The following is a 26,212-nucleotide window of genomic DNA, read 5'->3' on the forward strand; positions in this document are numbered from 1 at the left end:
ATAATTAGGAGACTGCTAAGATTTTAGAAACTCAAAATTTGGAATAAAGAGCCCTCTTTTTCCCCTCCATTTTCATGCAATCTTGCCTAAATCGTTCTGCCCTACATTCCAAATTGCAAATTATATTTTTTATTGCAGTAACTAGGACTTCCAAATGAATTTATGTTTACCTTTCCTCGTAGGGAGAATGACTGACTACAACCGCATAGGCATTGTACACTGACTCTTAAGGAAGAAAGAATGAGAGAACCACATTCCATTTTATGCTAAGGACTAAAGCCCTAACTGTCCTGTTACACAGTCACTCTACAATTGAGCTCTCAACTGGACAGAATTGAGAGAATGCTATTGGGGCTCTCTAGTAAACAATAGAAAGGGTGGAATGTAAAGCAGCAACAAGACCATCTTTGCAGTATATCATTCCTTCAGTCCTCCCAGGCTATCATCTTAATTATGAGGCCCATAGAAACAGTCACTACAAGAAGATGCAACAATATTTAGCCTCAGCACCATCACTTGCAAACGATTTCAGAAAACAGTTTTGTGCTCCATTTGTACATTTCTTTGACTAGAAAGTTGCTGTCTTAGCAATCTTTCTAGCTCTGATCGAAAAATATCATATCAGTTATAAGTGTAAATATAATTGAGACATATTTTTACAAAATAAAACTGTAAAACTTCTAAAAGTAAATCCAGTATAGAATGGACCTACTGTTTAAAAAGAAAGAAGGGGAAAAAAGGAAAGATTAATGGATATGGGCTCCCATGGAATGAGGGCTTTCAAGCATTTAGCGTGAAATTGGTATTCTGCCATTAAAAAAGGGAGACATTTTAGAGACCTTTTCAGTTATAAGAGGAGGTACTGAAAAAAAATTTTTGAGGGAAGTGGAGGAGAGGGTAACTATAACAAAGAGTTATTGGATGTCTTGTTATTCTCACCTGATTTAAAAAACACATTAATATCTGTCAATGAGTGTGTTATAGAAATTTTAACAGAGGCACCTGTCATATACTTACTATTATTACCTCAGAGGACTATCTCCCTACTACTTGCACAACTTGTTACGAATTTTCCATTAAATAAAATATTGGGAGAAAACTTCATTAAATCATATTAAAATTAAAAGCTGCAAAAATATATACCTTTATCTGGTAGAAAATGTTTAATGTGTTGCCTAGTACATGGTAGATACTCCAAAAAACTGAGCTTCTAGGAGAGAGACAGACTATTTATGTGAACATTTGTTTGGGCTGGGAGTCAGGGCACATTCAATCTCTGCCATGGTTGGGACTTCTAAAATCTCTGTGTCTAAGATTTTTATTTTCTCTTCAAAGAATATGGTTTTCATTAGATGATCTTGTTACTAGATATTGTTACATTGCTTTCTATTTCTCCTGTCGTACTGGAACTTCTCTACATTTTGAGGATGCTATGGACTGAATTGTGTCAACCCAAAATTCATATGTTGAATCCCTAACCCCAATGTGATGCTATTTGGAGATGTAAGTTTCAGGAGGTAATTAGGTTTAGATGAGATCCTGAGAGTGGGGTGCTCATGATGAGATTAGTGCCCTTATAAGCAGAGACCAAGGAGCTCTCTCTCTCTCTCTCTCTCTCTCTCTCTCTCTCTCTCTCTCTTCCCCTGCTTTCTGAAGAAGAAGACAGCCTTCTGCAAGCCAAGAAGAGGACCCTCACTCGGAACCTAACCAGCTGTAACCATGATCTTGGACTTCTCAGACTCCAGAACTATGAGAAATAAATGTCTGTTGCTTAAGCCACCCATTTGTGGTATTTTGTTAAAGCAGCGTGAGCTAAGATAGGGGAACCCACTTCTGCCCCACGTTCAGGACAGATTATAAATGTGAGTTTCAGCTTCATCCCTTGTGGTGGGCATAAGACTCAGTCCTAAGCCTGTCAGTAAATATATTCCTCCAGTGTAATCAGAGCTTCTCTCAGGTATTCTCATGCAAATTCAATGACATTTCCTATGCTTTTTAACCTGAAAGAATGTAGTTTCAAGGCTGAAAAAGCTATCTTGAAACCATGATGAGAAAGCTGGTTTAAAAATAGAGTCAACGCTACAGAAGACTTTCAGGAACAGGGGGAGGGGGGAGAGAGAGAAGGGAGAAAGTGTCTTGATGATATTGTTACTTTAGGGTAATTCACCCATTGCCAAGAAATTAATAGGTAGTATATGAAATAGCAGAAAATAGGGAGATAAGTTAGAAAATTACTCAGAATCTGTTAAGATTTTAACCTTATAGCTTTGGCTTTGTGACTTCAGTGTCTGGCATATAGTTAGTATTCAATTCATGTTTTTGGTTTGCAAAAACTAATTATTGAATTATTAATTACTGGGATCCTCAGCTCAGGGAACTAAGAATGATGCTGTATATCCCTAATGAAAGATCTCATTTATCAATTATTGTTTATAAACCAATAATTTAAACCCCAAGATTTAAAACAACCACCATTTTACTGGTTTATTATTCTGTATGTCAGCAATTTGTATTATATTCAGGTAGATATTTTTTTCTGCAATCATTTGGAGTTTGACTTGGAGGCTCTTTGTTCTAAGGGGCCCCTGCTGGAACGGTTCATCTACTCCAGGTGATCATAACTTCCAGCAGGCTAGTTGCATTAGTTTGCTAGGGCTGCCATAACAAAGGACCACAGACTGGGAAGCTTAAACATCAGAACTTCATTTTCTCACAGTTCTGGAGACTAGAAACCCAAGATCAAGGTGTTAGCAGGTTTGGTTTCTCCTGAGGTCTCTCTCATTGGCTTACAGATAGCCGTCTTCTCCCTGTCACCTTACCTGGCCTTTCCTCTGTGCAAGTGCATCCCTGGTGTCTATTTTTATGTGTCCAAATTTCTTCTTCTCATAAAGATACCAGTCAGATTGGATGAAGGCCCACCCACAGGATGTCATTTCACCCTAATTACCTTTCTAAAAACCTTATCTCCAATTGCAGTCACAATCTGAGGTACTGGGAATTAGGACTTTAACATATGAATTGGAGATGTGAGGAGAGACAAAATTCAGCACACTGCACCAGCCAGAGCTCCTTCAGTGACGATACCACTTCCTAAGAGAGCAAGATGTACTGCTTCTTTAGGCTTTGGTTTAGAATCCATGTACTTCCGCTGCACTCTGTTGTTCAGAGCAAAACACACGACACTTCTAGAATCAAGGGTGGAGAAATGCAAGTAACGGCAAAAGGATGTACGTTGGAAAACTTGTTCTAGCCATCTTTGCAAATGATCGCTAATGAAAATACTAATAAAAATACCAATTTTTAAGGAATTCTGAAGGAACTTTGGTGTAACACAGCCATGAAGAAAAATAAATTTTAGTAGATATAACAGTTAAAACTGAGTAATAACAAGGAAAATACTTTCTCAGGAGATCCAAACTTCATATTCCACTTCAGTTAAGTCCTTAACTTGTACCCCTGTAGATAATGCTCAAAACCATGTTTGGAGAAATGTACTATTATTAATTTTATTTTGGAAATAGAGAAATTCAGCTTTGTTGTGATTAAATAACTTGTTAGTCATAGTTTTAGGATTGTTAATTTATAAACTGAACTATTAGGTAATTGATTAAGATCACTATATTTGTGAGCTATTTAGCCTTAATTTCAGGGGTTCCAATAATAAGGAACTTTATTTTTTTGATATCTGTAAAGTTCATCTAAGACAGATCAATACAGATTATACTATGATTAATAACACCTTACTTGTTCTACCTTGCATTTATCATCTATCTCATTTTAAGGAGAGGATTTATCTTCACGTATCTAGGGATTTTTTTTTTAAGAGACAGTCAAATGTTAGGTTCAATTTCCGTAGAGTTTGCAATATCATAGATTGTAGCACAAGTGACCTTGAAATGTAACATTCTGAGCCACTCAGTGATTATTTGTGCAAGAGCAAACTTTTTAAGCATACTTTAAAATTTTTGAACATAGAACTCTTGCTAAAGGAATTACTTTGAAGAAATAATATTGCTATAAAAATTTTATTAGATTAAATTAATATAATTCAAAATTGAAAATTAAGTTATTTAAGGAAATGTGCATAAAGGCCATGAAACTGCAGGATGATATAACTTAGAACAATTTTAAAAGAAAATCACAATTAATTTAACAATGATTTAGTATTTTTCATGTATCAAACCAGCAAAATATTTTAAAAGAATATCACTAAATGCTGATAAGTATGATATTATATTATAAATGCAAATCAACAAGCTGTTTTAGAAAGGAGTTTGACAGTATATACCAGAAAGTATGTGACCCAGTAATGACACAACTATCAAAGGTCCCTAAGGAGATAAAAGTAACCAAAACAAACAAGAAACACAGAAACTCAAACACACACACATGCTCACATGCACACACACACCTTTTTCACAAGGATGTCTATCAATTTATAATTCTTAATAGTAAAACAAAAAAACTTAAAATTTTCAATAATAAGGTATTAAGTGAATTATGTTATATATATATGTATATATGTATACATATATACACACAATGATCAAGGTTAAGGAAAGAAAAAGAAAATATTATCCATGGAAAACAAAGCTGGAAGAAAATCTAGAAAAGTTATGCTAGTGAATGGACTTCAGGTAATGAGTGTATCGTCTATCTACCTTGCTGTATTTTCTATAATAAAATATATTTCTTTCATAATGGGAAAATATATAATAAGCTGTGTACATTATTGGATTTTAAAAAAGAGCATTTAACCTCTTTTTTTGGTTATTACTTCTCCATTGTGAGTTATCAATTCACTACTAAATGCACTATGCTTCTTAAGAAAAAATGTATATATTTTTTAAAAGTTGAGGAAAACATCAGTGATTATAAATATTTGTATTATTACTAATACATTAAAACCTGGAATGTCATTAATTTTTCTCTGACTGTATTTTTCCAGGACAAATGTCAAATTGATTAATGTAGTGAACATCTACTGTAATTTATTGCACAGCTCTGAAGAGCAGACCCAAGTAAGCTGACAAATTAGGAATAAAGTTTCACAAGAAGACCAATGGTATAAATTATGCTATTACCACTCACTGGACATCAATGCTTTAAGAAAAAAAGTTATACTTTTTGGGGTAAAGTCTAAAAAACTGTTTTATATAGTGATGGGTTGAAGACTATTCCTCCTTTGGAACAGAAATAATATAAAATAGCTAACTGGTGTCATCAAAGAACTTACTCCTATAACCCAAACTAAATTGAATATTTTACTCATATAGATCCAGCCAAGATTTGCACCTGATTTCTAAATCCTTAGCCAGGAACTTGCACATACTGGTATAGTTCTTCAGAATTATGCTAACTTTATGAGTTTGCCTAAAATATGAAATCTTATATAGAATACAAAAAGGGAGAAAATTACAAATTTCACCCTGAGAAACTATTCAGATTTTTTTGAGGATTTATAGATTTATAGAATTTTCATTTGGGAAGGGAGATTGGAGGTAATGCAATTCACTGGATTATCAGGGTTTTTTTTCCTGCAGTTTCTTTGTTCAAATGAAACTACAACAGGAAGCCTAAATTTAAGAAACTAAATAAAATTATTATGATAGAAGTAGAGTGGGAGAACTTGTCCTCCCTCCTTCTCTGTCTCTCTCTGTCTCTTTCTGTTTCTCTCTCAGCATGGTTTTTAAAATACAGAAGTTCTAGTTTAACAGAAAAGAGACTTGGTAATGGGGAAATCAACTCCTTTTACTTGTTCAATGACTTAAAATTTTCAAATAATTGTATCATATTCAAAACAACTCAGAGTTTCTTCTCTCTCCTTTTTTTAAAAAAATCATATACCCATATCTCAAGAATGTTAACTTTGGATTCCAAATAGGGTATCCTCATTATGCCAAGTTAAGTCTGGCCTTGGCACTGTGTTAGATTTTATCAGATTTTTATGACCTTATTGTTAGAGATTCTATGTCTTATGTCAGTGTGGAGAATATTGCTGTTTGCGTGCCCATATACATTCTCTCTTCCTTTCTGCTCACAGAAGCCCATTATTATTATTATTTCTATCCTCTGCAAGGCCATGAGCTCAAGAATGGTGACCCTATTTCCAGCCTCAGGAATGAACCATGATTGGTTCAATCTGATCAACTTGGTCTTGTTCCTTTTGGCAGTGGATATTTTATATATTGTCGTGTGACCAAGTCCTGATCAATGAAACCTAAGGAAAACTCCACTGGTAAACTTTTGTGGGAGATTTTTCTCACTATAAGAATGATGCACAGAAATGTATTCTCTCTTCTTCCCTGAATAATATTATGTCTGCATATGATACTGGTTCCACTGCAGCCATTTTGTCACCATGAAGAGAGACATACTGTAAAAGAGAGAAACATTGTCTTTATTTCATGTCATTGTAAATGACAGAAACAGAGGCTTAACCATATTTAAACTTTTACTTTTCCCACTCAACAAAAAATCTGAAAGGTATTGTTCATTGGCCTTGAGACAATAGCTCTAAGGATATCAAGAGCAAGATTTCTTAAATTCCTGTGGCTTTTCTCTATAAGTATAAGATGGCTGTTACAGTCCCAGCCAACAAATCTATGTCAAAAAAACAAATCTATGTCTCGTTCCAATCAGAAGAGGAAGGACGAATGAAGAGGAGATGAAGTGACTGCATAAGACAATACACTTTCCTATAGGGGCACTCTTCATGGGAAAAGATCTGGGAAAGTGAATTTTTTTTCTTCTCAGACTCTGTAGTAGAAGAAAGGAAGGAACTGATGCTTGGCTGCTGAGTGAACTTATCTGTACCTTCCCTATGGAAGACAAAGGGAAAGATAGAAAAACCTAGATTCTTGATGACATTGTTGATCCATTGGATAAAATAATACAGGACAGGGGCTTCCCTGGTGACACAGTGGTTGAGAGTCCGCCTTCCGAAGCAAGGGACATGGGTTCATGCCCCATTCCGGGAAGACCCCACATGCTGCGGAGCGGAGCGGCTGGGCCCGTGAGCCATGGCCACTGAGCCTGTGTGTCCAGAGCCTGTGCTCCGCAACGGGAGAGGCCACAACAGTGAGAGGCCCACATACCACAAAACAAAAAACAACAACAAAAAAAAGTACAGGACAGCAGTTTCCAGACTTTGTGTTATATGAGAAAATGAAGGTCTCTACTATTTAAGATACTTGTAGTTTGGGGTTTTGTTGCTTTCACTTGAAAATATCTTAATTAATAGAGCCACATAAACATCGTACAAAATGAATTCTAAAGTCACATGTCAATAAAGGTCAAACTGATACTGTTTTTTTAAAGTCAGAAGAAATAAATATACCTAAAAGTTTTATGTTTCAATTTATATATATTCTTTCTTATTCTTAACTTTTAAAGAAACAGATTAGTCATCACTGCATAGACATCCCTTACTGACTTTTTATTTACTCTTTGTCTTCTACCATTAGAATATAATCCAAGAGCAGATACTGTTTCTGCTTTGTTCATTACTATGTGCACAATGTATTTCATACAGTACATAATAAACAGCCCCAAAAAAGAATACGTTTATCCATTTAGTAGGATGTTTGGAAAATGTGCTTAAAACACAATTCAAGACTCTTTGCAATTAGTACAGCCTTTAACAATGTGATTTCTAGTACTTCTGAGGTCAGCGATGTGGAAAAAAGGAAAAAAAAACCCACCTTATTTGCAGATGTTGAGTAGTTGAGATGTTTGGGGAAATTAATTTTGTTTAAATAAATATGCTCCAAATAATAATTTAATCTTTGTATGAAGGAAAATGAGTCATTCTCTTTCTTTTAAATTTACCATTGATTATGAGTTAATGAGAGCTTCAGATCAATATTCTCTGTACTCATAAAAGGAGGTCATAGAATCTTAGTATATAGGTCATCTAATCCAATTTCTTTCCCTTAATCAAGTTCTTATTAACACGGGGAGACAATATACAAACAAACAATGGCCAGATCATATATAACAATGTAACTTTGACCCACAACCTGCAGCAACCTGCCCAGGAAACCTACTCCTTATATATAATCTAAAACACAGGAAGCCAGGCTGCTTGGATTGCTGTCTCTAGTGACAATCCAAGAAGCTAAACAATAACTTCTGTAACAATTGGTCCAGAATAGGCAGGACTTGATTAATAACTAACAGCTTCCCCAGTTTTTATCCCTGCTTCCAATTTAGGACCAACCAGAGAAAGCCAAATATGCAGCCCAAGCCAGTCATATAGGACGCCTACTTCTAGTTAGTCCACCTACAGCTTTCCCAGAGAAACAGCCTGCTGTCAGGGCATACCTTCAGTCTTCCTTTTTCTCACTGTAAAACTTTCCCACTCCTGTCTGCCTTTGAGTACCTGCCAAATGCAAGTAATGGTGGCTGACTGCTTTGCCATAGCAAGCTCAGAATAAACAGGCTTTGCTTTTCTCATTTGGTTGGTTTTTGTTTATGTCCACAGCATATATTGTCAAATATACTTCAACAGCTATACTACAAAACCAAATTTGTATTAAAATACTTAGAGTCTGTGTTGGATTTCCTTAAAAGAAATCCATAAAATAATTCAATAAAGAGGATCATTAGAAAGTGATGCCTTGACCAGATGGACTACAGGAGTGTCAGTTTAATTAAAAAGTAAAAGTAATCTTTATAAGATCTCCTGACCTATTTTCAGCATATTTATCAGTTAGAAAATAGAGCACTTTAATGTTTTCCTGAAATAATTCATTAAATATAGATGCAACCAAAATAGATTCAAGGTTAATACCAATTAATCAATCTGAAGCAGTCTGAATCACATTTCAAAATTTATTTACCTCACATTTAAACATATGAAGAAATTTATGAAACATTTTTTGATGAATTTGCTTTCCAAGCACAATGGAAGAAATATAGCTGTTACTCTAGATTTTTTAACTTGGCCTTATTAGATTTGTTGGAATTAAAGTTTTCTAACAAGAAAATATGGACATTCATGTGTCAACTTTGTAAAAATCTCAGATATAATTTCCTTCTAATTGTTCTTCACATGTTTGAATATAAATACATAGAAAATCACAAAATTAAAGTATCATGAAATAGTAAACATACTTTCTAAGTGAAGATTCCTAGATGAACTAAAATTGTTTATTCTTACTGATCTTTCAGTTGTTTTCTTCTTTTTTTTTTGCAGTACGCAGGCCTCTCACTGTTGTAGCCTCTCCCATTGCGGAGCACAGGCTCTGGACGCACAGGCTCAGCGGCCATGGCTCACGGGCCCAGCCGCTCTACGGCATGTGGGATCTTCCCGGACCAGGGCACGAACCCATGTCCCCTGCATCGGCAGGCGGACTCTCAAACACTGCGCCACCAGGGAAGCCCTCAGTTGTTTTCTTTTAACATGTAAATTCGTATAAAAATGTGATATTTATTAAGGCAGCACTGATTTCATTTTTAATCTCAATAGGAACCATAATTATAAATGATAATAATAATTAATTTATCTTGATAATTTTGGAGAGAATATATAATTTTCAAAAACTGAATACAATAATGGGGACTTCGTTTCTCCAAAGATATTCTGATTGATTTTTCCTTCTCCTTCAGATTTGTCTTAGATTGCAAACATTTCTTGTTGCCATCAGAAGAGCTTGGAGACAAACGTGTTGCTAATCCTTGATCCATGAAATAAGAATCCAAGACATAAAAATCAAAGGAGGCTTTTTAAGGGAGGATAATAAATCCAGCGGCCCTCAAGGGGAGAATGCACAGATGAACACCTTGCCCCAACTGGGATTGCATAAAATTGCACTACTTGAAATACTCTCTTCTGACCATGAGGACATTTTAGTCAGATTCCTGAATATCCCAAAGTTAGTTAAGCAATCCTACATTAAAGTGATAGTATTTTTATAGTCCTAAATAATGAGGAGTTTCTGTTCAACATGTATAAAATTTCAGTTATGCAAGATGCATAAGTTTTAGGAATCTGCTGTACAATATTATGTTTATAGTTAGCAAGATTGCACTGTACATTGAAAAAATTGTTAAGATTGTAGATCTCATGTTATCTCTTCTTACCACAATAAAAACAATTGAAATGTTAATAAGAAGATGCAGTCTACAGCAGTCTTTCTGATGCTCTGACTTTCACCATCCCAGCACACATGATATATAAAACCACATAATATTGAGCAGCACAATAACAAAGAAATTTGCAAGGTACTGATTATCAAAACAGGAGTTTTGTTTGTCTCAGTTTCCACACATGGTTCCCAAAGTATACTTTCAACAACTTTGAAAATACCTGGAATAAAATGTTAGGCATTGAGCAGAGGGAGAATGAGTAAAGCTAGGGAAAAAAAAAAAAAAAATGAGGGCTTCCCTGGTGGCGCAGTGGTTGAGAGTCCGCCTGCCGATGCAGGGGACACGAGTTCGTGCCCCGGTCCGGGAAGATCCCACATGCCGCCAAGCGGCTAGGCCCGTGAGCCATGGCTGCTGAGCCTGCACATCCGGAGCCTGTGCTCCACAACGAGAGAGGCCACAACAGTGAGAGGCCCATGTACCGCAAAAAAAAAAAAAAAAAAAGAGAGAACCATTTGACTCTTACATAATTTGGCTGGAGTTAGCTTTCACTTTTCCTGTGACACCTTTACATCCATAAGATATGTAACATATAACAGGACATTATCAGTTTCATGCCTTAGAAATATAACATTGTTCTATAGGAAAGATCACATTGCAGTGAATAATAAATACCCAGTATCTCTTTAAAACTTACACAAAAATTCAGTGGAAAAGTTCAGATCAATGAAATAAACATGCACTTAAATAATACAACAGACAGTAGTTAGAATATCATTTTTTACCCAGATCCTAGATGTTCTGATCCAGTGGTATCTTCAAAACAAAGAAAATTCAAATATAAAATTGGAAATAAATTGCTGCTATTTTTAAAGTGTAAATTAATGGGACTGTCTATAGATGAAATTTAGATTAGAAATATATATCTGGAAGTACTAAAAATAAGATCGTGTTAAATATATTGTCAGACACTGGCATTTTATCATAAAACTACACTCATGCTATTTGTCTTTTTGGAAATGCTCATATTCAAATCTTTTTATTTAAATGCCTAGTTCAGGGCTTCCTTGGTGGCACAGTGGTTAAGAATCTACCTGCCAATGCAGGGGACACAGATTTGAGCCCTGGTCCGGGAGCATCCCACATACCATGGAGCAACAAAGCCCATGCGCCACAACTACTGAGCCTGTGCTCTAGAGCCCGTGAGCCACAACTGCTGAGCCCGCATGCTGCAACTACTGAAGCCCATGTGCCTGGAGCCTGTGCTCCGCAACAAGAGAAGCCACCACAATGAGAGTAGCCCCTGTTCGCCACAACTAGAGAAGGCCCGGGCACAGCAACAAAAACCCAATACAGCAAAAATAAATAGATTAATTAATTAATTAATTAAAAAAAAAATAAATGCCTAGTTCATTCCTCTGTAGAAACTCAGAGGATTATCACTTACATAAATTGTTTTAATTACAAATAATAACAAACCCACATACATGATTATAATCCTTCAATTTTATTTCAATAAATAAATGTAATCAATTGATTCCTCTGCAAAAGCAAACTTTCCTTCTTGCTATATATACTGTTCCTTTTCCATCTAAAATATTAATATATTATCATACACGGTATAAATATAGGCATTTAGGTAGAAAATTTCCAAAAAGCATAAGTTTTCATTCAGTAATCTAGTATAGGTTAGTAAAATTAGGAGTGCCAGAGACACAGAGAGTAAGAGAGTGAGAGAGAGAGAGAGACAAAGAGAGAGGAGGAAAGGAAGGGAGGGAAGGAGGAAAGAAAGAAGGAAGAAAAAGAGGGAGGGAGGGAAGAAGGGAGGGAGGGAGGAAAGAAAGGAAGAGAGGGAGAGAGTGAACAAGGGAGCTGAGGTATTTCTCCAGAGGTGCTGGAGAAGATGCCTAAGGAATTGGAAATGGTAATATAATGGTCTGTGCAACCTCATGAGCTGTCAAATCCTAGACTGCACAAGACTAATAGCTCTTTTATTTAGCACTGCTCCCCAAACTCAAAGGCACAGAACACTGGCTATTTAAGGGCAAAGTGATAAAGACTCACTTACTTAGGTTGATAAGTTTTCTCAGGAGTAGCATTTTGATTCTGAAACAAGTCACAGAACTCATTAGCAGAACCAATGCAATGATAATAGACTATGACTAACTTTAATTGTCCTTCTGTTGTGTTATGCATTTAAAGGCTGCATTTGAAATGAAAGCTTTGTTGGTGATTTATTGTTGGTGATTTAATGTTGGTGATTTGGGTTTTAAAATAAGATAATCTCACTCCTATAACAAGATCAGTTCTGCATTAGACACATGTCCTGGATCACCTTCAGAAATCTTTGTTGATGACATAAAATGCAAGTGTTTTAAGCTACTGATTTTGCAAAATAATAGTTAAGTTCTACCTATCATTTAATATTCAAAGATATTAACTTTATGTTTCATGAAATGTGAAACAAAATGCTAGCTACAAACCTGGCACATACTTCAAATGGCATTCTAGAGTTTAAAGCATCAAAATGTTTTAAACAGGCAGTACCATTGTACACAGAAGAGATTTATTAGGCTGTCAGTATGATAGAGAGAAATACTGCAGCATCCTTGGAAGGGTGTATAAAGTTTAAATAAGCATATTCAATATGACAATATAATTTTATATTTAGAAATGTTTTTTAAAGTTACTATTGTTTTTTAATACGAATTCAAGAAAGTAAGTTCATAAAGAAAGCTCTACTACTTTGAGCATTATTGATTCTCAAGGCAGGAAAGGTTATCTTGGACACGGGATATGCCTGAGATGTTTGTTTGTAATGGAACAGAGTTTACATGTTATAAGTGTGAGAACTTCCAGTAGAATGAAAACATGCAGTAGAGACTAAACTGGGGCCCAGAGACCTGGATTCTAGCTAGGGTCATGTATATGGCCCCAGGGGGCTTTAGACTGCTCAAATTAAATTTGCATAGCTTAGCAGCCCTGTGAGTCTATCCCTTACTTGCAGAATACTATAGATCATATTATAGATCCCATTTTGGTTTTAGTGTCTTCTATTGTCAACTAAGGGGTTTAGATTAATTACCAAATTATTTCAGATATGCACTTATCTAAAATATTTTTTGAGAATGTAGTGAATTAAATGTTCCTAAATTTTATCTGTGTAGGTATTCTTAACACTAACTTATGCATAATAGAATACTAAAATAACTAGAAAAATCAATGAAAAGGTATTTATGGTTCATCAAGTCAATGTAAAGCAATGTGATTCAGGACACTTACAATCCAGCCTTCTGTTATTCTTTCCCCTATGTTCTTATATACCAAAAGGAGAAATCAAATAAACCAGAATAAAACTTGGTTATAGGAAATTAGATAAAGGGTCAGGCCATTAGGACGTTTGTTGCTTTTATTTTCTATCATTGCTTTTTTCCAACCAACTGATTGACATACAAAAAGCTGCACATGTTTAATATATACAACTTGATGAATCTGGAGATAAGTACATTTGTGAAACCATCACCATAATCTATGTCATAAACATATTCATCACCTTCAAATATTACATGATATAAAGAGGAATCTAAAATTGTCCTTTTGAAATTTTTAACAGCACTTCCATACTTTTCCCTTGAAGAATTTTAATGAAGTAGTTTTTCTTTGCATTTTTCATTTGGAATGATCTCTCTAGTGTCAAATAGGAGACTAACTTGGACTGCTGCAATATGCTTAGAGAGGAATAATGAAGGCTTGGACCCAGGTAAAGACAGTGACCAGTTATTGTAAAAAAGACTTGAGTAGGTTCAAAAGATATTAATCAGTTTAATAAGAGGATTGATTAGAAGTAGGATGCAAAAATAGGAAAAGTTAGTTACTCTCAGATTTCTTCTTGGAGCAGCTAGAAAAATGGTGAATCTATGAAGATAATATATTGCGTTCAGCTCACCATGTTCTTTTTTGGGCACATAAATACATTTCCCAGCCTCCCTTTCAGTTAGGTAGTATGACTTCTAGCTGATCATATAGGTGGTAGTAATAACAGCTGTTTTCATCCCTAGCCCTACAAAACTTTCTACACAGTCCACAAGCCATTCTATCTCTCCCATGGCAAGGTTGGAATCCATCTATTCAAACTGGTTCAGCCACAAGATTGGTAACAATCTGGTTCCCTTAGTCCCTATGACAAAACATCTGAGGAAACATGCCTGATCCTCATTATATGGTGAGAAGAGTGAACAATGAAACTTTTTGTATTAATTCACTGGAATATCAATGATTATTTCTTATAATAGCATATCTAATCCTAACCTGATTAAGCAAGAAATCATTGAATTAATAAAAAACATTAGAAAAAAGCAGACTTTTTTCTAATAGGAATTCTAATAGGAATAGATGGGGAAAACAGAGTTCAGTTTCAACATGCTGAATTTGTTGTCCTCCTTTTTTTTTTTTTTTGCGGTACGCGGGCCTTTCACTGTTGTGGCCTCTCCCGTTGCGGAGCACAGGCTCCGGACGTGCAGGCTCAGCGGCCATGGCTCACGGGCCCAGCTGCTCCGCGGCATGTGGGATCTTCCCGGACCAGGGCACGAACCCGTGTCCCCTGCATAGGCAGGCGGACTCTCAACCACTGCGCCACCAGGGAAGCCCTGTTGTCCTCTTTAACATCCAAGTAAAGATGACAGGAAACATTTGGGGATACAAATCTGGACCCAAGGAGAGAGAATCAGGCAGGAAATGCAGATTTAAAAGTCTTTAAGTTATAAATTGTAATTGATGTCACAAAAATGGGTAATATGAATCTATTCCATCATCTCATCCTCTGCATACAATGTTCATATGAGGAATAATTTTTTAAATGTCTCTGTATCATCTCTAAATATTTAAGTCCGTTTCAGGTTAAACAAATTCTGTATAATTTTTCAATGTGTATTATACCTTAATTAACTGAGATAAAACAGAGTAGTTGGTAATCTCTATTTTAGTAAATTAGGTGATGAAATTTAAATTCATATTTTAAGGTACGGCAAGAAAAATTTAAACATAAAATATTTTCTCTGCCCTTTGCCCTCCTCCCTTGCCTCTAGTGTGCATTGTGCATCTGCATTATGTGTTAACCAGACCTCACCAATGTCAGAAATACCTGCTCAACCATAAAGGTCAATTTTTCTTCTTCTGGTGCCAGCTATGTATGTAACTACTTAGAAGATAACATTCTTTTTTCAATCCTGGAAGGGGTCAGGTTGACTCACCACTCTCCTTGTATGTGCAGACATCTCAGGTGAACTTTATGTACAATACAAATATATCATTTCCCTTAAAGAGAGTGATTGATGCAGAACAGATTTGTCAGACGACCTGGGGAGTTACTGGACCACACCTAACAGAATTTCTTAGCTTAAATACTTACTTATAACCTTATTAATGTTACTAGTTATATTACTTGTATTCTTCCCATTTTACAAGATTACTGTTTATCGCATCACCAAATGCATACTGAGCCTCTGATAAAAATAATGATGACTAGGTGACTTGAAACGATTAACCAAATATAAGATCAATGATTCTATAAGATCAATGATTGTAAAACTGTAACTCTAAATATGGGAAGAAATAACAAGTGGGAAACACTTCCTGGACCTTAATAGACTAGTAAGACAGGTGGTCCGGAGACCTTTTGCTCCCATTAACAGGTCCTAGTTCAGCAATAGCACATTGTGTGACCTATGAATGAAAACCTCACTTGACCTGGGACTGAGCATTCCTACCACCGTGGAACAAACTGGTCACGAAATGCCTCCCCAATTTAGTCAATGTTAATTAAGACCGAAAGGGAAGGGCTTGTACAATAAAGAATGTTGCCCACCATCCAATTCTACAAGAATCAAGTCATTAGCCACTGTAGTTGCTGACCTACAGTATACCTTGAAAGGAATTCAGGGCAAGGATCAGGATGAAGCACTTTGTGCTCTGGGAAAACTGACAGAACTAGACTTCAGATACATATTTTAAGGAGAAAATTTTAGTAACCCATGTCCTTGCATCTTTCCATACTTAGAAAACACTAACACCATTAACTAAGATATCTGTTCCTTGCAAATATCAGTAACTTTCTACCAATGATGCGTGTACCCCTGGATTGCATGTGCCCCTTCACCAAAATCACATATATACTGGCCTCAGAACAGCCCTCACGGCTTTCTGAAAGACTGTCTTCCAAGTTATAATCCTCAGATTTGCTGAAATAAAATTTTACATTTCTTTCTTAGATTGACTATTGATTAATTTTTTTCATCCACATAGGAAAATATATTAAGCTCAAACATTTTTTCTAAAGTTAACTTCTGTCATAGACACTGGTTTTTTTTGATCATCAGGATTAATTTATCCAACGTCTGGTACCAATTGCTGTCATATTTGTCTTTGGTAGCAAATAATCTCTGTAGATGGTAAATGAATGTTTCCTGCTCTTTCTTAACCAGAGAGTGGGCTCATGATCTATGATAAGGCAATTCCACTTTTCTAGATCAAGACAGATGAGTGGAATGATGCAGTGGTAGAAGAATGTTTAAAGCTCATTCATTTCAGTAGTGCTTTCTGATGCAGAGCTCCAGTAGCTAATGATGTCCAGACACCTGGAGATTCCTTAGTTTCTGTTTCTTTTTATCGCAGTTTTTTCATCTTCCAGATGATTCTCTGAGCTAATCATTAGCATTTCAGTAAATCCCCATTAGGTACCAAAGAGCTTCCTGCAACCAAAGAACACTTAGCTGCTGAACATACCAATCGAATAAACAAATGGAACTAAAAGTAAAAATAATCCTCATAATTTAGTAGAGGGTCATTTGTCAAAACAAAAATCCTGGCTGTAAAGTGAAATATGAATATGCTAGGTATTCAGTTAAGTTTTATAGTAAATGTAATTAATTGCTTCAATTTTTTCTAAGTTTAGAAATAACAGAAAAAATTAAACAAATTCTTCTAAAAGAAAACATGATAGCAAGATATCATACAGAATTTATCTGGAAAAATCCTTTGGCATTTTGTTACCTATTTCAGACCTTTACCACATAATTTAATGGCAAAATTGTCTTTTAATGAATCATCAAATATGGAGAAACTAAACAAAATGAGTGATGTAGAACACAACAGTAAAGTGGTCCTTAAATGAAGCTTAAACGCAAAATAAAAATTGCTGGTTCCAAATAGTAAAGCTGTCTTTGAGAGAGTAAAGAAGCAAAATTTGAATAAAGTAACCACGTGAAATGGAAAATTTTACATGAAAGAGATGGACACAAAGACATCTTCTCTGAAGGCACCACCACCACCAGAACAACAAAATTCAGAGTTAGATGAGTACTATAGTTTAAGTGTAAATAAGATACATCTAAAAAGAAAGATGTTGTGATTTTAAATGAAAATAAAACTTATCAATTAAGAAGAAATATACTATCCTACTAGACTTGAAGCTCCATGAGAGCCAGGGCTATACTCTCATTAAGTCAGTTAATAGATCCTGAGTAGGCAGCAGGTAGCACTGTGCTACACACTTTGAAGCTTTGGGGAAGTCAGAGTAACAGGTACAAAATAAAGAAGAACTAGTCATAGAACAACTTATCACACTAAATGTGATCAGACGAAAGAGAACAGCCCTCTGCATGGATAGTAAAGGGAGACTTTATGGAGTAGATACCTTTTAAGGTATGACTTCAGAATTTATAGAATATGTGTGTTTTTCTGTGTGTTTGGTAGGAGAGTAAGATGAGTGGCAAAAACTGAGCATCAGTAAAATGGAGTAAGTGGAGTAGATGGAGGTAGAAGTGGAAAATTTGGGGAACAGTTTGTAGATCTTTCATAATGTGCTAAGTAATCTGAATTATTATTGACAACATGAAGTTACTAAAGATCTTTAAGCAAGAGAGTGACATGATTGACTGTGTTTAAATGATAATGCAGAAGACAATTTGTGGGAAGAGAAGCCAAGGGACTTACCAGGAGGCTAGTGTAACAGGCTTGAAAAGAAATAATACAAGTAATACAGTGTTTATAGAGAGAAAGAGATATAATTTTTAAAATGCAGTAATCAACTATATTTGAAGATTAAGGGATTTGAAAATGACTCCAAGTTTTCTAGCAATAGTAACTCTTTATATGAGTAAACAATTGAGAACTGAAGGAAAAAGAAAACTTGAAGAAAAGACAAGTCATATTTGTGTATGTTGGCATTAAATTTCATGGTGGATATACTAGTGGAGATATCTGGCCAATAGATAAAATGTTAAAAGATAAATCCATACGTATTTGATACTATTTATATAAATCTTATAGCTACTAGTGTATAGGAGATAATCAAAATTATTGAAGTAGATTTGTGCTCCGGGAGGTTGTGTTCAGAATGAGATAAGAGGTATACTAAGGACAGAATATGTGATCTAAAGGCCAGGGAACAGAAGAACAGTCAGATTACGTGGATGAAAAAAGAGTGGAATCTCAAAGTCTAAGGGAGAAGAAAGCATTAATGGCAAGAAGATGGCTGGTAGTAGACAAATATTATGTTTTATTTTCTCTTCATATTCCATTTTATACATTTAACTAATACCTAGTTGACTTATATTTCATATAACCAAATTATTGTTGTTTTTTTCTCCATCTGGGTACAGTTGCCTTAATGAGAATATAAAAATTATCTTATTTGATTTAACATTTTGAAAATAAGAATCTTTTGTTATTATATGTTTATCTTCCTTTTTCTTTTTAAGTCTGAGTTTCATAAGTAAGGCCGATAGCACTTTAACTGATTTAGGGATGATCTAATTTGTTGAGAATAAAATTCCATTTTTTATACATTTTTGAGTGTACCAAATGAAACAATTTAATGAATAGATTATCCTCAAATTTTATTTTAAAGTTAAGAACTGACCAAGATGGCCTTAGCAGTTCTCTCTCTTGACCAAACTTTAGACAGGCTTTTTAGTGTCCCTCAGGACGTGGGAGCCATCCCTTTGAAATATGATCAAGGAAGATAGTGCCCTATCACCCAGTCTCTGTGAGAGGGTAGTAGCCAAACTTTGTGGGCACTTTGCTCCAAGCTGTAAAACTACCTTCCTTCAAGAAGATTGAGAACGTTAGCTTTTTCTTTGGCTAAGGCCAGTGAGCAAACACAGATGATCTACAATCCCCCTACCTCCAACCCAGCTCTTAAAAGCTCTCTAGCCTGCTGTTCAATAGAGGAGTTGAGCTCAGACTGATTTCTGGCTTCTGTCCCCTATTGAAACAGACTTGAATAAATTCTTCCTTCTCTGTTTAACCTTGTCTGGTGCAATGTTTGCTTTGACAATACTTAATATATAAAATCTCCAACAGTGAATAGTCCAAAACATGGGATTACAGTTTCAATGGATTTTTCTTTACATTTCCCCTTGCTCAATGCTGAAATGTATGTTTTGAAGAACCAAGTTAGAATTATGTCCTTGCATTTCCAGTATGTGAAAAAAAAAAAAATCAGGGTTTTAAGTACTGCTAGTTGTTCTTCAGCTCTTGTACAAATGCGTGTTATATGCAAAATATCTGTTTGATCTGCTCTTCCATTGGCCAGGTGAAAATTAAACAAAAATTTCAGTAATTTCTTGTCTATTATTCATTAAAAGCATGCACTGATGATATCAGTGAAGTGTACTGAAACACAATGAAATACACCTCCCACAGGTTTAATTTGAAAACAATATAAATCAAACAAAATAAAATTGTAGTTGAGGAAGATTTTAGTATGAGCTCCAGATAATTTCTGTCATTTCAGTGAGCTAGATTGATTTAGAAAGGCAAATTTAATATCACATGTTAAAATCCATGAATCTACAAATTTGCTTTCAAACAGTTAAGGGAGAAAATTTTCCCCACACCTGGAGGGTATACATATAGTTATATGTAGTATAACAAAAGACTCGTTTTTAGAGTGGTGAGAACAGTAATGCTGGAAACTAGCAAGAGTCTAGAAGTTTAGAGTTTGTGTGAAAGTGTTACTAGTTTTCTCTGATGATCTCTTACATTCAGTATCATTCCCAAAACTGCATTTACTAAATTATGACCACTACTTGAGGAAAAATTAGGAGGGTCACACAATCATTGGGCTATAAGCATTTTTGTTATGTGATTTAATAAAACACTTTATTTATAGAAATGGCTGTTAGGGCTAAGCCATCTCAGATAAATGCTTATGACATGTCTGAATGTCTTCAAAAAATGGTCCTAAATAAGCTGCATATTAAGATGAAGACAAAGTTTTAATATCTTTCAAATCAAAACATTCCAAATACTTATAACTCAAGTGTGGCAAAGGTCCTTCCACGGCCTCTGGTTTCACCCCAAGCACATTTTGAAGTCAAGGTCAGAACATTTAACCATCCCCCAATAGACTGAACCCACAATTTATTGATAGCATTTTCATTATGTGGTTAGATTTATTAACTTCCTGTTCAACATCAACCCCCATCTGCTTTCTAAGCTTAAGAGAAAAACAGTTTTGATGGGAGGCAAAATCACGTAACCTCTTGGCACTCTACGCTACATATTTAGGTTGCTTCCCGTAAGCACCTCAGACTGTGGGCCTTTACCTGTCCTGGGGAGCACATTAGATTCCACAATGCAGAGAAATTCTTCCCATATTTAGCTCTCAATCAGTGGTGAATACATTCCCCAGTTTCCTTGTCATCTTTGGAATGACCTTGATATGTGTTCTACACTGTCTTGGCAGGATTGAGCTTTCGTAGCCCACAGTGATAACGTGCTTAATATCTCCCTTCTCTGATTTCTTTCTCTTGTCTCACCTCCTTGGTCCCCAACCAATGTTTACAGCAATCAGCTCAGAAGTATACTACCTGCACTCAGATCCCTTTCGGAGGATCTCTTGTTGGTTTGCCCAGCCTCTTTTGTATCTAGGAATGGCCAGAAAGTTCTAATCTTAGCCAATGAGGCCTGAGGGGGGAAATAAATAGCCTGATCATTAACAAGGGAGTAAAGAAGTGAGAAAGGGTGTGTTCTCCTAATAAAGGGGAGATGCAGGGGGCATATCCACTTACTCCCCTCCCTTCTCCACCTCTGTCAAGCACTTCTTGCTTTACATGTAGCTATGCTTAAAGCGGCAGCCATCATCTTATAATCAAACATGAGGATAATATGAAACATACTTAGAATGGTGAAGGGGACAGAGGGAATAATCTGGGATTTTGAGTAGCTGACTAAAGTCAGTTGAACATTTTGTTTGGCGAGAAAATATATATATACCATACTTATTTAAGATCAAATATATTGATTATTTAGCAACTGTATGTACTAAGACATACATATTTTTATAGAAATTTTTACAGCAAAAAGGAGAAGGCTCACATTATACAATATGAAGAAAAACATCATAGAAATCTTCATTGCATCATTTTTTAGTCTCTAATATTATTCTCCTTAGTTGTTTCACAACCTTCTCTTCCTTCACATAATATTTTTAAATATTTTATATTACTGTGAGGATTTCAGTTTCTATACTAGGCTTGCATACTTGACACAAAAACAAAAACAGGTAATTAGCCCTAACCAAATCTCTTATTTTTTAAGTGTACCCCAAATGGGGCCTCTTGTTTCATTTTCCATGGAAGCACACAGTCCTAGAAAAATAAATTAAAAGGTTTACCTAGCTTAATTCAGAAATTCAAACCAAAACAACAATAGGCAAATTGTTTTTCTGGCTTAAAAATTAAAAGTCTCACCTTAACACATTTAGTAATTCACATATATAAAGAAAGAAACAAAAAAAGATTACTGTACCTGAAAGTATGGGGGAAAATTGAATAAGTAAGAGAAAAACAATTGGTCATAGAATATCTAGCAATGTCTTAGAGATAGAAGAGCCTGGATGTGAGCAACACAGAAAGCCAGTCCAAATAGTCACATGTGTAAATGCATTGTGTGCATTATTTACTTTGACCTTCATTGCAATACTGTGTGCAAGGTACAATTAATATATCTATTTTATACATGAAGCAAAGGCAAAGAAAAGTCGGGGAAAAAGAAAAAAACTCTCTCCAGATTCTTGCAAGTACCTAGTTTCCAATTTGAGCCAGTACTCTCTGGTTCCAGAGCTAGTATTCTTGACCACCATGTGAGTCTGCCTCTTGTCTAACTGATATTCCCTTTCACTAAAAACGGAGATCTCTATTGAGAGAATGAAATAGTTCATGGCCTTCCCTAGGACTTAAGTATCTCCTCAAAGTCATCCAATTACTTTTGAATTAATCAAAACTCAACTAATTACATTCTAAATATTTAATTTCCCAGGTATTTTGTCAAAGGGAAGAGGGCTTGCCATAAAAAGCAAAATCTTATATCCTCCAGTATAAAGTAGGTAAGCATGTGGCGTTCGTTCAGCTTATTGATCTCTGATAGAATAATCAACTTCAGGACACTAGAGAAAACAATTTCTGAATATATAAAACTAAAGATTGGAAACACTGGAAAATGTTAACCCTAAAGGTCACACGTAAACTACTAGGTGACATGCTCAGACAACCACCTCTTTCTTGGGCTCTTAATGATGCCATGTGGAAAGATTATTTTGTTTTCAACGAACGGCACTACAAAAAAAAAAAAAAAAACCATATTTGAGTGAGATGAACATGCAGCTTGCAATCTGCAGAATCCAGCTCTACAACCCCACTACTCACCTGGGTAATGACAATTAACTTGAGATTAAAGTTTACGTCTGTAAAATAATATCTAAATATTTAAAAATAGTATTTAAACACGTGTGATTTTGAGGATTCAAAACAATGCATGTTGTCTCTTTTAGAAATATATGGTGCTGAACCAAAGAGTCAATTCTCAGTCTTCAGTTTACCAACATTATTATAGCTAATCACTCTACTCTGGATTCACTTTTTTATTTGGCTTACAGGATACTACATTAAAAATAAAATCTAACTGGTGGCTACACTACTTAGTGGCTCCTCATTTCTGACCTATCTCTTAGCCTTGATATTTCTCAGGTTTAAGTTCCTGGTCCTCTTCTAAATTTGCATTCACACCCTTGGTGACCTTATTCAGTCTCTTGACATTAAATACTATTTATATATTGATGACTCGTAGATTCGAATCTACATCACAACTTTCACAAACTACTGTATACCTAGCTACCTACTCTTAAGTTCAATGTTTATTAGAAATCCAAAACTGACATATTCAACATGTAATATGTGATCTGCCCCCCAAATCCTGATCCTGCCTACAGGCTTTTCCATATAAATTGATAGAAATTTTGTCCTTCCCGTTACTCAGATCTCAACCCCTCTAATTTTCTCACACCACATATCCAATCTTTCAAGAAATTCTGTAGCCCTAGAATCTGACCACAGCTGCAATCACCCTGGTCCTACTAAACATGTACTTAAATAGCACTCTGATTTAGTCTCTTAATAGGTCTCATTGTTTTCACTGTTGCCCGCCCCAGGGTGTTCTCTGCAAGAAAAGGTGTTATCACTAGCAATCCATTTGTGTTACCATCTGCTTAAAACCCTGCAATAACATCCAGTTTCCCTCAAAGTCAAAGAAAAGACCTCACAATGGCTACAAGACCGCACATCATGTGGCTCCCTCACATTTTTGATGTATTCTTCTACTCCCCCAATTTTTCATTCCATTTCAGCTGCACTGGGCTTCTCGCTCTTCCTTTAACGTGAGATGCATATTCCTGCCATAGGGCCTTTTCATAAGCCATTTTTTCTGCCTGAGATTCTCTTCCCCAAGATAAGTTCATGACTAATTCCAGTACCTTCAAATTTTTTGCTTAAATGTTATCTTTTCATTGATCCCTACCATCACCACCTATTTAAAATTACAATCTGCCTTACTCATTTCTACTCACTCTTATCTTTAATTTTTTTCAATTACAATCACCTTTTAATGGATTATATGATTTACTTTTTTGTATTACATCATATGTTTATTAACTAATGGTTGCACAGTAATTGAACCCCAGGCAGGCAAGGATCTATTAGGTTCATTGATACAATACAAATGTCTAGAACAATGCCTGACATATAGTAGATATTCAATAGATTACTCTGCTTGGCCATGAGCAGTAGTTATTATCATCTATCCAATCCACAGTGTATCATCAATTATTGGATATTGCCCAAAGGCCAGCATATTCCTATTCATCATATTTAATTCAATACGTAATGAAATTTCACACAATCCTTGAATAAAATGTAGCATAAAATTTTAATACTATATCAAATAGAAACTCAGAAGTGTTACTGGAAAAGGAACCTTAGGACTAGATAGTGGTCAATTATGAAGCTACAGGTATTCATGAGTAGGAGAGAAAAATTAATGATAGTGAAGGCTGTGGTGAAGCAACCAGATCCTCTCTTTAGACCTGGGCATTTATTCTCCAGGCTGCAACAAATGTTGGCCACTGATAACTCACAGCTGTGTTCTCCAGGCCTTTGCCCTCAGCTGGAGAACAATATTCTGCTCAAGGAGATGCCGCCTTCCTAGGGCAGCTGAAATCCATTGACTGATCAATGCAAGGTATAAAAACCCAGCCCCCTTGTTTGGTTTGGAGTTGTTGTTGAGAGACATCTTAGCTCTGGAGAGTACAGAAAAAAAATGGGATTTTGTATTACATTACCTCCTGCACAGCCAAAAATGAACACCATGTCACTGGAGGTAAGTAGAGTACTGATGCCTGGCATGCTGTCTCAGTGAAATTTTAAAATTTTCACTAGTGTTAAACTGGGATGGAATCATGTTAAAAGGGAATGCACTGGTGGTTGTATTATCTCAGGCACCCTGAGAGCCCAAAGAAAGTAGTATTATAAGGACTCTGAAATTAGTTTTTGTTGCATACTACTGATGTATTGGGGAAGAAAAAAATGAAGAAAAAAATGAAGGCATGATTAATCATCAATTTAGGTGAAATGTGAAAGCCAGATGACCTCCTAACTAGCATAAAGTTATTTTCATTTCTCAAGGGCAAAAACAACTATGCGTGAGGTCATAATTTAATTACAAAAATAGAGGAGTTACAGAAAAATTCAACTTCTTAACTCTGCAAGTGTGTTTGTCTTAAGATTAAGACCCTAGTTGGAAAAGCATGGAACCCTATGAAGGTAACAACTGGATTGATGTCCTTAAAAATCTTGAATTTCCAGATCCCTTAAACATAGTGGGCCTTTAGGAGTGGCCCACTACTCTCTTAAAAGGCTAAAGTTCCATCCTTATGTGAAATTGATGCAGAAATTCTCTGCATCTATCCCCACTTCCACCCTGGGTCACCAAACCAGTAACCTGGGTCAAGTCACATTGTAACCCAACTGGAGCCGTGCTGCTGAGCCTATAAAGGGACAAAAAAGAATATGCACCCAAAAAAGCTGTAGGGGAGTAGCCAGAAGTTGCTTGTAGGAGTCGGAAGGGTATATATGGATCCTGAGGGGGCTAGGTTAAGAAGGGTCGAAGGGAGAGGTTCTGTTTGTTTTAATATATGTTAGCAGTTGTGTTAGGCAGAAGAGCACCTCCACCCCACCTCAACAGATGTCTGCTTCCTAATCTCTGGAAGCATCTTGAACCAGCAGGGTGAAAACTATGTATATGTGTGTGTGTGTGTGTGTGTGTGTGTGTGTGTGTGTGTGTGTATGTATGTGTATATAATACATATACATAATACATATAATATATATCATAGGAAATTATTGCCTTACATGGCAAAGAAGAATTAAAAGTAGACAGTAGAGTTAAAGTTGCTAATAAGCTCACCTTAAACGAGAGAGGGTATTCTGGAATAGCCAGGTTGTTCCAATATAATTACAAGGGTTCTTAACATTGGAAGAGGGAAGTAGAAAATGAGAGTCCGAAAAAGGAGATGTGACTATGAAATCAGTCAGGGTGGAGCCAGGTGAGCAGGACTGAACTTGCCATATGCTCATTTCACAGATGGGAGAAAGAGGCCAGAAGCCAAGGAATCTGGGCAGACTCTAGAAGGCGGGAAAGGCAAAAAAATAGGTTTTAATCTGGAGATTCCAGAAGTAACTTAGCTTTGGTGAGACCTTGATTTTTAGCCCAATGACACCAATTTCAGGCT

Source organism: Pseudorca crassidens, chromosome 5 (genome assembly GCF_039906515.1).
Source record: "Pseudorca crassidens isolate mPseCra1 chromosome 5, mPseCra1.hap1, whole genome shotgun sequence".
Taxonomy (NCBI): Eukaryota; Metazoa; Chordata; class Mammalia; order Artiodactyla; family Delphinidae; genus Pseudorca; species Pseudorca crassidens.